The sequence below is a fragment of the Carcharodon carcharias genome, chromosome 3 (genome assembly GCF_017639515.1).
Source record: "Carcharodon carcharias isolate sCarCar2 chromosome 3, sCarCar2.pri, whole genome shotgun sequence".
In the NCBI taxonomy this organism is placed as follows: domain Eukaryota; kingdom Metazoa; phylum Chordata; class Chondrichthyes; order Lamniformes; family Lamnidae; genus Carcharodon; species Carcharodon carcharias.
This window is the reverse complement of record NC_054469.1, coordinates 74251114-74264235: the sequence shown is the minus strand read 5'-3', so window position 1 is coordinate 74264235 and position 13122 is coordinate 74251114. Positions and strand designations below refer to the sequence as shown.

General features: G+C 38.4%; 1 protein-coding gene across 5 annotated transcripts in view; it reads right to left on the bottom strand.

Moving 5' to 3' along the window:
• Positions 1–13122, bottom strand: part of akap9 (A kinase (PRKA) anchor protein 9) — a 289385-nt gene that overhangs the window by 113901 nt on the left and 162362 nt on the right. The window lies entirely within an intron of this gene.

Here is a 13122-nt window from a genome sequence, read left to right as displayed (position 1 = left end):
TAACAAGGAGGTGAAAGGTTATCAGGGGCAGGAATGTGAGGTTCAGGTTACATTCAGATCAGCCATGATCTTATTGAATGGCAGAGCAGGCTAGAGGGGCCAAGCGGCCTACTCCTCTTCCTAATTCATATGTTCATTTGGACCATGATAGTTTTGTCCACCAAGGAACCAAAAGTCAAAATCTGTGCTGGTGCGTGAAAGGGGTTAAGATAAGGGCTTTAGAAGAATTGGTCTGCAGTAAAAGCAACTGGAAATTAGGGAAAAACAATTAGTCTAGTGGAAGCTGTCAAGAACTAGTTCATCACATTTTTCAAATAGCTAAGCAGGCCTCAAAATGAAGTATTACAAATGGAACAGAGGAACATAATGATAAACACTATAAGATATAATAAAACAAACATGGAAGATGATGAGAATTTAAAGTACATTATCAGTGACCTAACAACCCTATTAATGGAATCTGTCAAATGTAACAGCTACTTGCATTTAACATGGCATAACACCCCAAGGGCCATTTTAAAAAAAATTATTTCACGGAATGTGGGCGTCACTGGCTAGGCCACCATTTATTGCCCACCCCTAATTGCCCTTGAGAAGGTGGGAGTGAGCTGCCTTCTTAAACCGCTGGAGTCCGTGAGATGCAGGAACACCCACAGTGCTGTTCGGGAGGGAGTTCACATGAGGGGGACATGTTAATAGTTTTAATATTTTTCTATTTTTGGAGTTTTTTTTAACCTGTCAGTAATCTCCCTGAGACAGCACTTGGTCTCAGGGAGATGTGCGCTCTTTCGTGCGCATGCATGAAAGAGCGCACTTTGACAGATGGGGATTCCTTTTCCCCCTCCGCCCCGCACAGGAAGCGCATAGCTGTCGGGCAGGCCGCTGGGCGGGCCTTAATTGGCCCTCCCACTCAAAATGGTGGCGGGCCCCGTTTCGGCAGCGGAGTTCAGCTGCCCGCCCGCCCATCAAGGACAAAATTCTGCCCTTTGTTTCATCTGCGTTCTAATGAATTATCTTAATTGCACTGAACTTCATTTTTAAATGTCAAATATTGTTGTCTGCCTTTGGTGAAAACTAGGGTATAACTGAATCATCTCAGAGAATATTGCTTCGATGTGCACAATGTTTTCTAAGTGAGATATATTCTAGCAAACGATAAAGCAATTCTAATGTCCTTTACTTCGATATTTATGCTGGCATTCATATCATGTCAATTTTAAACATAACCACTAAAACCTCTCCAATATTGAAACAATATTCATATTATCAAATATAGATGATAATTTTATTTATATAAAATCGATGAATGAACAGCAAGTACTATAACACAGCAAAACATATTCCGCTACTGTTCTTGTTACAGGAGGAATAAAGACACTGTGATCTCTCTTAAGCACACTCTAAATAGAAGTCCACTTATTGTAAGCTCTATTTAGCCTACCTCCCTATCTAGGAGGCAAACTGCAACAATTGAAAGCATGTTGGAAATATAAAGATGGGCAGTAAGAATTTCTATAGATATTTAAATGAGATAAGAGTTAACAAAGTGAGCGTTGGGCCTGTAGAAAGTGAGTCTGGGGAATTAATAATGGAAATTAAGAAGATGGCAATGAATTGAACAAGTATTTTGCATCAATTTTCACTAAGAGGACACAAGTGACATCCGAGAAATAGCTGTAAATCAGGAAATGGAAGGGGGGGGAAGGAGGGAAGAACTCAGGAAAATTCCAATCACCAGACAAGTGGTACTGAGCAAATTATTCGAGCTGCAGGCTAACAAATCCCCGAGTCCTGATGGACTTCATCCTAGGGTCTTAAAAGAAGTGGCTAATGAAATAGTTGATGTGTCAGCTTTAAGTTTCCGAAATTCCCTAGATTTGGTGAAGGTTCCATTAGATTGGAAAATAGCAAACGTAACTCCTTTATTCAAAAAGGGAGACAGAAAGCAGGAAACTACAGACCAGCTAGTTAACATGTCGTGGGGAAAATTTTAGAAGCTATTATTAAAGCTGTTACAGCAGGACACTTAGAATAGTTTAAGGCAGTCAGGCAGAGTCAACATTTTTCAGTCTTCCCTAGATGCAGGGGAGGTGCCAGAGGACTGGAGAATTGCGAACATTACGTCCTTGTTCAAAAATTGTTGTAGGGATAAGCCTAGCCATTACAGACCAGTCAGTTTATCTTCAGTGGTGGGCAAGATTCTAGAAACAATTATTCGGGATAGAATTGGTAGTCACATGGAAAAATATGTGTTGATAAGAGCCAGTATGGATTTCTAAAGGGGAAATCATGTTAACTAACTTAGAGTTTTTTGAACAGGTAACAGAAAAGATCAATGGGGGTAATGCTGTTGATGTGGTGTACATGGACTTTCTAAAGACATTTGATACAGTACCACACAACAGGCTTGAGAAAAATTATTGCTCATGGAATAAAAGGGACAGTAGCAACGTGGATACAAAATTGGCTGAAAAATAGAAAGCAGAGAGTAGTGGTCAATGGATATTTTTCAGACTGGAGGAAAGTTTGTAATGAAGGTCCCCAGGGGTCAGTATTGGGACCCTTGCTTTTCCTGATATATATTAATGATCTAGATCTTGGCGTGCAGGGGACAATTTCAAAGTTTGCAGACGATACGAAGCTTGGGATTGTTGTGAACTGCGAGGAGGGCAGAGTAGAATTTCAAAAGGACATTAGACAAAGTTGGTGGAGTGGGCAGATAGGTAGCAGATGAAGTTCAATGTGGAGAAGTGTGAGGTGATGCAATTTGGTAGGAAGAACACAGACAGACAATATAAAGGGTGAAATTTTGAAGGGGGTACAGGGGCAGAAAAACCTGGGTGTATTTGTGCATAGATCATTGAAGGTGCAGGACAGGTGGAGAGAGCAGTTAATTAAGTATATAGTACCCTAGGTTTTATTAATAGGGGCATAGAGTGCTAGAGCAAGAAGGTTGTGCTGAATTTATGTAAGGCACTCGTTGGACCTCAGCTGGAGTAGTGTGTACAGTTCAGGCCACCACCGCATTATAGGAAGGATGTGCACACATTGGAGAGAGTGCAGAAGAGGTTCACAAGAACGATTCCAGGGATGAGAATCTTCAGTTACGAAGATAGATTGGCAAGGTTGGGATTGTTCTCCTTGGAGAGAAAATGGCAAGGTTGGGATTGTTCTCCTTGGAGAGAAAATGGCTAAGAGGAGATTTGATAGAGATGTTCAAAATCATGATGGGGCTGGACAGAGTAGCTAGGGAAAAGCTGTTCCTGCTCGTAAAAGGATCAAGAGCGAGAGGGCACAGACTTAAAGAGAATTGCAAAAGAAGAAAATATGACGTGAGAAAAAACCTTTTCACACAACTGCCTGGAAGTGTGGTGGAGGCAGGTTCAATCGAGGCATTCAAGAGGGCATTAGATGATTATTTAAATAGAAACAATGTGAAGGGGTACGGGAAAAAGGCAGGGCAATGGCACTAGGTCATAATTCTCATTTGGAGAGCCGGTGCAAGCACAATGGGATGAATGGTCTCCTTCAGTGCCGTTAAAATTCTGTGATTCTGTGAACATGGATTTGTGAAAGAGAAATCATGTTTAACCAATTTATTGGAGTTCTTTGAAGTAACAAATGCTGTGGATAAAGGGGAACTGGTGGGTGTGCTGTACTTAGATTTCCAGAAGACATTTGACAAAGGTGCCACATCAAAGGTTATTGTGGAAAATAAAAGCTCATGGTGTAGGGAGTAACATATTGGCATGGACCGAAATTTGGCTAGTTAACAGGAAACATAGAGTAGCCATAAATGGGTCCTTTTCTGGTTGGCAGGATGTAATGAATGGTGTGCCACAGGGATCAGTGCTGGGGCCTCAACCCTTTACAATTTATATAAGTGACTTGGATGAAGGGACAGATGGTACGGTTACTAAATTTGCTGATGACACAAAGATAGGTAGGAAAGTAAGTTGAGAAGAGGATGTAAGGAGGCTACAAAGTGACATAGAGATTGGGCAAAGACCTGGCAAATGGAGTATAATATGGGCAAATGTGAAATTTTCCATTTTGGCAGAAAGAATAAAAAAGTATATTATTTAAATGGTGAAATATTGCAAAGCTCTGAGATTCAGAGAGATCTGGGTGTTCTAGTGCATGAATTACAAAAGGCTCTTATGCAGACACAGCAAGTAATTAGGAAAGATATTAGAATTTTAGCATCTATTGCGAGGGAGATTGAATATAAAAGCAGGGAGGTTATGCTTCAGTTGTACAGGGTACTGGTGAGACCACACCTGGAGCACTGTACGCAGTATTGTTCTCCTTATTTAAGGAAAGATGTAAATGTGTTAGCAGTTCAGAGAAGGTTTACTAGAAAACCAGGATACTAATACCAGGAATGGGCAGGTTGTCTCTAATGACAGGTTAGGCTTGTATCTGCTGGGGTTTAGAAGAGGAAGGGGTGACTTGATCGAAACCTTTAAGACCCTAAGGGGTCTTGACAAAGAGGATATTTCCTCTTATGGGAAAATCTGGAACTAGGGCTTACGGTTTAAAAATAAGGGGTTGTTCATTTAAGACAGAGATGAGGATTTTTTTTCTCTGAGGATTGTGAGTCTTTGGAACTCTTTCTCAAAAGGCAGTGGAAGCAGGGTCTTGGAATATTTTTAAGGCAGTGATAGAAAAATTCTTGATTAACAAGGGAGTGAAATGTTATTTGGGGTAGGCGGGAGGTTATAATCAGAACAGCAGGCTTGAAGGGCCAAGTGGCTTACTCCTAGTACGTATGTTCATTCGAGAGATTCATGCAAGTCTGTGCCGAAATTGGCTCTGAACTGCTTCAAAGCAACTGAGGGCCACCTATAGGCGGGCAACTGACCACCTGGGGAATAGCTGACAGCTAAGAAGCTTCCTCACAGGAATATAATGGAAACCTTTGATGTTGAGAGGGATAAAATACTTCTAAAAAAGGCTGCATTTCCATTATCAACATTAGATCAACCAGTCACTAGACTAGAAACAGAAGCATAGCAATACATTACTGAACTAATAATCCAAAGGTCATGACTAATGATCCAGAGGCCACGGCAGTTGGGAATTTATATTCAGTTACTTAAATAAACCTACAATAAAAAACTATCATTAATAATGCCAATGTAACTACCAGATTGTTATAAAGCCCATATAATTTATGATTAACCGTTAAGGAAGGAAATCTGTCATACTTAAACTGGGTCGGGGCTAAATGTGACTCCAGGCCAACAGCAATGTTGTTGATTCCTAACTGTCCTCTAAAGTTCAACCAGTTAGCTAATTAACTACTCAGCTTCCACAGCTGAGACTGAGTTTACCCTGTCTAAGCTGCAAGAAAGAACTTAGCCTGCTTACTATATGCTTTCCAGTTACTGCTAATTACAGACTGGATTAGATTTTAAGAGCAAAATTTAAGAACAAAATTAACACTAAACTCCCCCACTAACCACACTCCAAGTCTGCACTCAGTTTCCTCAGCTGCATTCATTTCCTATACCATTGTTTAAGATTTGCTGTGTTCAATATTTATATCTTCTAATCATTCAGTGGATGAGGCATCACTTACCCATTTCCCTTGAGATGAGCTTCTTTTGTGGCAACTCAGCCTTGCTAGTGGCAACTCAGCCTTGCTAGTCCATTATAGAGGGCAGTTCAGAGAAAGTTTACTAAACTAATTTGGGTTTGGGTGGGTTGTCTTATGAGGAAAGGTTGGACAGGCTAGGCTGTATGCACTGGAGTTGAGAAGAGTAAGAGGCAACTTGATTGAAACAAGACCCTGAAGGGTCTTGACAGGGTCAATGTGGAGAGGATGTTTCCGCTTGTGGGAGAATCCAGTGCTAGGGGCCACTTTTAAAAACAAGAGGTTGCCCATTTGAAACAAAGATGAGGAGAATTTTTTTTCTCTCAGTGGGTTGTGAGTCTTTGGAACTCCCTTCCTCAAAAGGCAGAGTCTTTGAAAACTTTTAGGGCTGAGGTAGGTAGATTTTTGATAAGCAAGGGGATGAAAGACTATCAGGGTAGGTAGTAATGTGGAGTTGAGGTCACAATCAGATCAATCATGATCTTATTGAATGGTGGAACAGGCTCGACGGGCCAAGCGGCCTACCCATGCTCATAATTCATATATTCGTATCCAAAATTCTGCTGTGTTCGTGCTCGTTCTCGTTCCAAGTCTCAGTCACCTATGAAACATATACTCGCTGACCTACATTGGCTCTTGGTCAAGTAATGCCTTGAATTTAAAATTGTTTCCATGCCTGTAATCGCCTCTAACCCCACAACCCTCCATGAGATCTGCACTCCTCTAACTCAGGCCTCTTGAGCATGCCCCATTGGTGACTGTGCCTTCAGCTGACCAGGCCTTAAGCTCTGGAATGACCTGCCTAAACCTCTCCTTCTTCCTATATGACACGCCTTAAAACCTCTCTCTTTGGCCAAGGTTTGGGCCATCTGCTCCAAAACCACTATGGGGCCCAGTGTCATATTTTGTTTCATATTGCTCCTGTGAAATACCTTGGGACATTTTATTATGCTGAAGTTGCTATATAAATGCAGGTTGCTGTTGGTGTAGATCATTTATCTGCTGATTTCTGGGGATTAACTATCAACCACTAGAACTTCCAAGAAACTAAGATCTTTGATTCTATTAAAACATTTACTGAAAATTATAAAGGCTATTTTTAAATATTATGAGTTTGAAGAACAATTTTACAAAAGTTTTTTTGGACTTGAGTTTTTGAAAAAGGTATTAAATTACAGATATGAAAAACATAAGTACAAAATTATGCATAAATATAGTTTGATAACTAGAAACAATCCCATGGCTAGAATAAAATCTAGTGCTGCACTTTCTTGTCTACTCTTGTCCTTGCACACCACCCACCCCCCCACAACTTCTGTATTTACATGAAAAGATGCAGAACTTGTATTTCTTTTTAAGTTAAACTACAGCTGGATATTTAATCTTGCTCCCTGATCTTCTGATGTTTAATTATGGTTTACTTCAGAATTAACAAATCTATAATTGCTTTTCATGAAGCAGGCGGCAACTTGAATATTGCTGGATTTTACGTAACATTGAAATTAATTTTGACTTCTGAAAATTTCCTGAATTGTGAATTCTCAATGTACAAAACTTCCATATAAAAATACAATATTGCAACGTATTCTCTCATTTTGTTGATTGGTATTTGCTGCCAATCAATTCCTAAGGATGCAAAATTTTTCATTTCTAGATATATATATTTTAATCAGTAGTTTGAAAAATGATGTCACATACCTGTACCTTGCTAAGAAATGGTTAGCTTATTGCAACAGTATGTCAGGCTATTGCCATGGTATTTGTCACATACCAATACCTTGTTGACTCCAGCTACCAACAATATTATTTGATGTTGGGTTTAAAGGATTATTCAAACAATGTGATTTTTCATGTATATACAAAACTTGAAGGGAGACAGCAGACAAGGATAGTTTTGAATTGCTCTAATAAAGGTCTAGCAGAGACATGGTGGGCATCTTCCTATGCCGTAAACATTCATGGTTCCGTGATTATCCAATTATTCCAAAGACAAAAACAAAATATAAAATTAACTATGTAACTACAGTTGATTAGCCAATAACATTTTATGTAAATTTGTTTAGTTTCCTACATTCTAACATCTTCCTATATTTCAATAGTGACTATACTTCAAAAAGTGCCTAATTGGCTGCAGTGTTTTAGGACATCCTGTGGTCATGGATATAACGCAAGCCATTCTTTGCCAATGTATATACAGGTTAAAAATCTTATGCCTGCATGCACTTCTTGTTAATTTTTTGTTAACTTTTTTCATTATAAATCCCTAAGACTGTGTTTATATTGGAAACTGCCTAAGTAAACTTGTCATACTTTAACTGCACCCTCGTGTTCTTTAGCTGCAGCACAGTCACAGGTGGTGTAATAAGCTTACAGAGCTATTTTACATTACAAACTTGGGAATCAGAACTTAGATTGGAAATATAAGAGCAGACTGTCTGTCTTAAAATGGAGACTGAATTACATCTGCACACCTTAGTTTAATTATCCCTACCCTATAACCCCAATTCATGAAAAGACAACACTTGGTTTTGAATTTTCATTTGCAATATCATGGCAGACTCACTAACGGTAAGAAATTGTATTAGCATTGTTGTTTAAGCGCTATGGTAAATCAAGCACATATTGCACAACATATTTCTTAGTAAGCTGCAAACCTGTGCAGTATAGTTGGTCAACTGATTCTTTTACATCACTGTGAAAAACCTATACAAGAGAAAAAAGCACGGGGATAGATCAGAGAATGGGACTGACTGGATTGCTCCATGGAGAGCCGGCACAGACTCAATGGGCTGAATGGTCTTCTGTGCCGTAAATGACTTTATGAATTTTATCAATCAAAATATGTTAAATAGGCAAAACATCTTGCAAATATTAATGCAGTATAAATCATATAAAATGTCCAACACTACAGGTTGGACCTTATTTTTCGCTTTTGATTTGACAAAAGCTGATATACAGTTAAAAATCAATGGAGAAAACTGCTTCCAAATGTCTCAGTTCTCCTGCAGCAATAGAATATCACTTAAGTACAACAAAATGAATACAACTAAATTAAATGCTAGCCCTTGTCTTTTAAGAGACAAAAATGTAGATGATCCTGTACACAGTTCCACATTTTTGCATGGATGAAACTGTCTAAATCCTTCAGTATTCTAACAGTCTCTAAATTATGTTCACAACTAGAAGCAACTCAATTCAATATTGTAGCAAAACAGTTCTGAAACATATCCAAGTATTAAAGGAGTACATTTTTATAAACAGTTTGAATATTTTCAGGGTGAATTTTGATTGTTAAATATCGTTGTTCTGTATTTGGATTACAGGTTACAGGTTTAACCTGTAACACCCAGTTAGACTGCTCTATTAACATTTGTTACAGCATTCTTTGGATCCCAAGGCTATGCAGGGAGGTAATAATACCTACCATACACAAGGCTAGTAAATTTTCATGCTGTGGTAACCTAACATCAAAACCACCTGTTCTACCAAATGATATAGTTAGAAAAAAACCTTGCAATACAAATGTATTCAGTTTCTCTATCTAATGTATAATTTATATGTTCTCTTCAGAAAGGAAACCTGCTTTATTGTTACTCTGTAAAACATACTGCTCAATTTCCAATCAGATAAGTTTTATCCCTTAAAAGGCTATATCAGAATCTTGAAAATCTTTTTAGGGTAAATTAGAGAGTCATGATAATGATCCAATTTTTTAATAAAATTCAAGTTACTAATATTCTTAATAAGGCGCAATATTTTACATTTGGTGAAAAGTTAAATGTTGTGTTTTATTATTAGAGCAAAGAAAATGTTCAGCAGTGCTGTCCAATCTTGGAATCACAGAGTAGGTAGTTTATTTTGCATTTTAGTTGAGTATGATCTGTACTCTGCCCATTACAAACAGGAGGAGGAACATATCGTTTGACTCCAGTTGGGGTGTACAGCCTATGTACCTGGCACTGAAATTAATACACAACATTGCTCAACTGCACGAAAGGCAGAACATGTTTTTGGACTGACAGTGGCATTTTTATCCAGCACAGTACAGACTGTAGTGTTTAGCTCCTACAAAATCCAAAACAAAACGTCTGAATGTATGTTGCTTCAAGTGCAAGACGAAAAACTTTAGCAACATGTCTCTCTTTTCAGCAATATTCAAGCTCTGTACCACCAAGTGAACATTTTCTTTGTTCTAAATATAAAATACAATTCAACTTTCCACCAAATTTAAATTATTGCGCCTGATTAAAATTATAAGGAACTTTGCGATGTTTATAGAAATGCTATAATCATTGTTATAATCATGGCTTTCTAATTTACCCTAAAGGTTTTCAAAATTCATGGATATTGTCCATACTTTTAAACATTGTCATTTTCCAATTATCCACTAGTCAAACTGCTTTTTAAGGGATAAAGCTCATCTGATTAAAAATTCAGTGGTGTGTTTTACATAATAAAATGCTATTACATGTGATTCCAAGATTGGGCAGCACATGCTGAATAATTCTGAGTGCACTAATAGCTACACTAACAAGCAATCTAAGATAATCAGTTGAATTCATAACATGCTCATTTACGCTTTCTAGAAGCAACAAACATTCATACGCAGGGATCCGTTTTCTGCAAACTAGAGGAATATGTTTAAGTCTTGCAACTTTTTTGAATTACCCAGAAGCATGGAGAGCCAACAGTTCCCCATTGCTTTCTCCATAGCAATGCGTTGGCCAGAGTTGACTCAAAAACCCTTTTCTCCTATAATATAAATTGATGTCGTCATTTGAAATTTGGCATTCTTGCGTTTGTCTTGATGAGTGCAAGACAAAAGCTTCGGCAACATTTCTCTTTTCAGCAATGAAGAAAATGTTATCTCAAGTATGTAAATCAAACAATCCCAATATCATCTTTTTAATGATATTTATTAGAAAATTTTAGTTCATTTTTATGCAAGGCATTGCCAGAAAATATTCATTAGAAGTTCTGTTCCAAGCAAATACCAGCAACTTCATGAATTACATGGTTTAATATTATTCACTTGGGTGATGTGAAGATCACAAAGAATTACCACCTGGAAATTATATCATGCAATATTAACATTCAACATGTTCAGATTATATTCCTTCATCTTCTATTTACTGAAGGTATTCAGCTTTTTAAAAATAAATATGTTTCAGTTAAAATAGTGCATAAAGGAATGTGATTCATACTGGTTAACAGTTTGTTTATTAATATTTGCACAGATCAACAAGAGGCTTGAAATTTCTTGAAGTGAGTGTGAAGGACAGTAAGTTTAATTTTAATAGGAGTTTATTCTTAGCAGTGTAAAGTGAGCATGTGCTTAGTGGGCTGAAAGGTCCAGTTTGTGCTTGGGAAAGGGGAAAATCTGCATTTTTCTTTGGTTGACTTTCCCCAAAGAGAAGCACAGTTCCCCCTCCCACGTAATAACTCACACCACTTCCACAACCTCACCTAGAAGTAATTTAGTATCTTCCCTTCCAGACCTGTAATAACCTACTCAGCCAGGTGGGTGACATAGTCAGTCATAGCTGTTAACCTGCAAGCAATGTTTAAGTAACCTGACAAGGCCAGTTGTCATCTCATCATGCAAAATAATGTAACTTATTATCACATGGTAATACAATATTACTGTATCTAGGGTCAGAACGACAGGGATGGGGAAGGACAAAAACATTTCCCTCATTAAGGAAAAACAGTGTAAGAGCCAGAGCCTACCCTCTAACCTTGACTGATAGAAAACAAATCTTGCAAACTGAGTTGTCATCATGCCTCTGAACACAATATAAACCTACATATAGTAGAGGAGTGGCAAATAACTTATAGTTTGCAGTCAGTTAACTTAGGGCAGCAGGATGATGATTACAGATTATGAAGCATTCAAGTTTCCTAACACAAGTAAACCATGAAGTTAAAAACAAAAACAGAATTACCTGGAAAAACTCAGCAGGTCTGGCAGCATCGGCGGAGAAGAAAAGAGTTGACGTTTCGAGTCCTCATGACCCATGAAGTTAAGTTGAATGAAGGGCTAGGATAAGAACTGTTCACTTAAATTTGGACTTTGAGATATTCTCTATAATTAAAGATAACATGTGTGTTCCATCACCATGACAGAGATGACAGAGACCAAAACTTCAATGTAATACTGAGGGAGTGCTGCACAGTCAGAGGTATTGTCTTTTGGACAAGATATTAAACATTCGCCCTCCTCACTGGATATAAAGATCCCATGACACTATTTGAAGAAGAATGAAGTTCTCCTAGTGTCACAGCCAAAATTTATTACTCAATGTTCGTTACAACAACAGGTCATCTGGTAATTTATCTCATTGCTGTTTTTGGAGTCTTGCTAAGTGTAATTAGGCGACTGTGTTTCTATACTTTACAACAGTGACAGTTCATTAAACTTTAAAGACATCTTAAATATATCTAAGGTTCTGAAAGGTGCTGCATAAATGCAAAATCTTTCTTTACCTTTAAGTTAAATGTTTGCTGTAAAATTAATGCTTAATCTTACAAGAATATTAGTTGCGTTGACTTAGATCTTGATTAAATGAGTAACAGCTGGACTAGCCATATAAATACTGTGGCTACAAGAGCAGGTCAGAGGCTAGGAATCATGCAATGAGTTACTCACCTCCTGACTTCCCAAAGCCTGTCCACCATCTACAAGGCACAAGTCAGGAGTGTGATGGAATGTTCCCCACTTGCCTGGATGAGTGCAGCTCCCACAATACTCAAGAAGCTGGACACCATCCAGGACAAAGCAGTCTGCTTGATTGGCACCACATCCACAAACGTTCACTCCCTCCACTACTGATGCACAGTAGCAGCAGTGTGTACCATCTACATGATGAACTGCTGGAATTCACCAGGGGTCCTCAGGCAGCACCTTCCAAACCGTCGACCAGTACCATTTAGAAGGACAAGGGCAGCAGATAGATGGGAACACCACCACCTAGAAGTTCCCCTCCAAGTCACTCATCATCCTAACTTGGAAATATATTGCCTGTCCGTCACTGTTGCTGGGTCAAAATCCTGGAACTCCCTTCCTAACAGCAAAGTGGGTGTACCTACACAACATGGGCTGCAGCGGTTCAGGAAGGCAGCTCACCACCACCTTCTCAGGGGCAATTAGCGATGGGCAATAAATGCTGGCCCAGCCAGTGAAGCTCACATCCCGTGAATGAATAAAAAAGTGTTACAACAAATACACAGTCAAAATACTGCAGATGCTCAAAATCTGAAATAATAACAGAAAAATGCAAGAAATACTCAGCAGGTCACAACATATTTGTGAAGGCAGTAACAGTGTTAATGTTTCTTGTTAATTACCTTTTTTCAGATGTTATATCGTCTGTATTTCACTTGTCTTCGATAATGTTAGCAGATAGTTAACATATTTTACTTGGGTTGTTCAGCATTATCACGATTAGCAGTTTAGGGAGTAACTATTAAATTTTCTTTGCATTCTCAATGGATGAGTTTAGTGGGGAGCTAACTTGAGATCT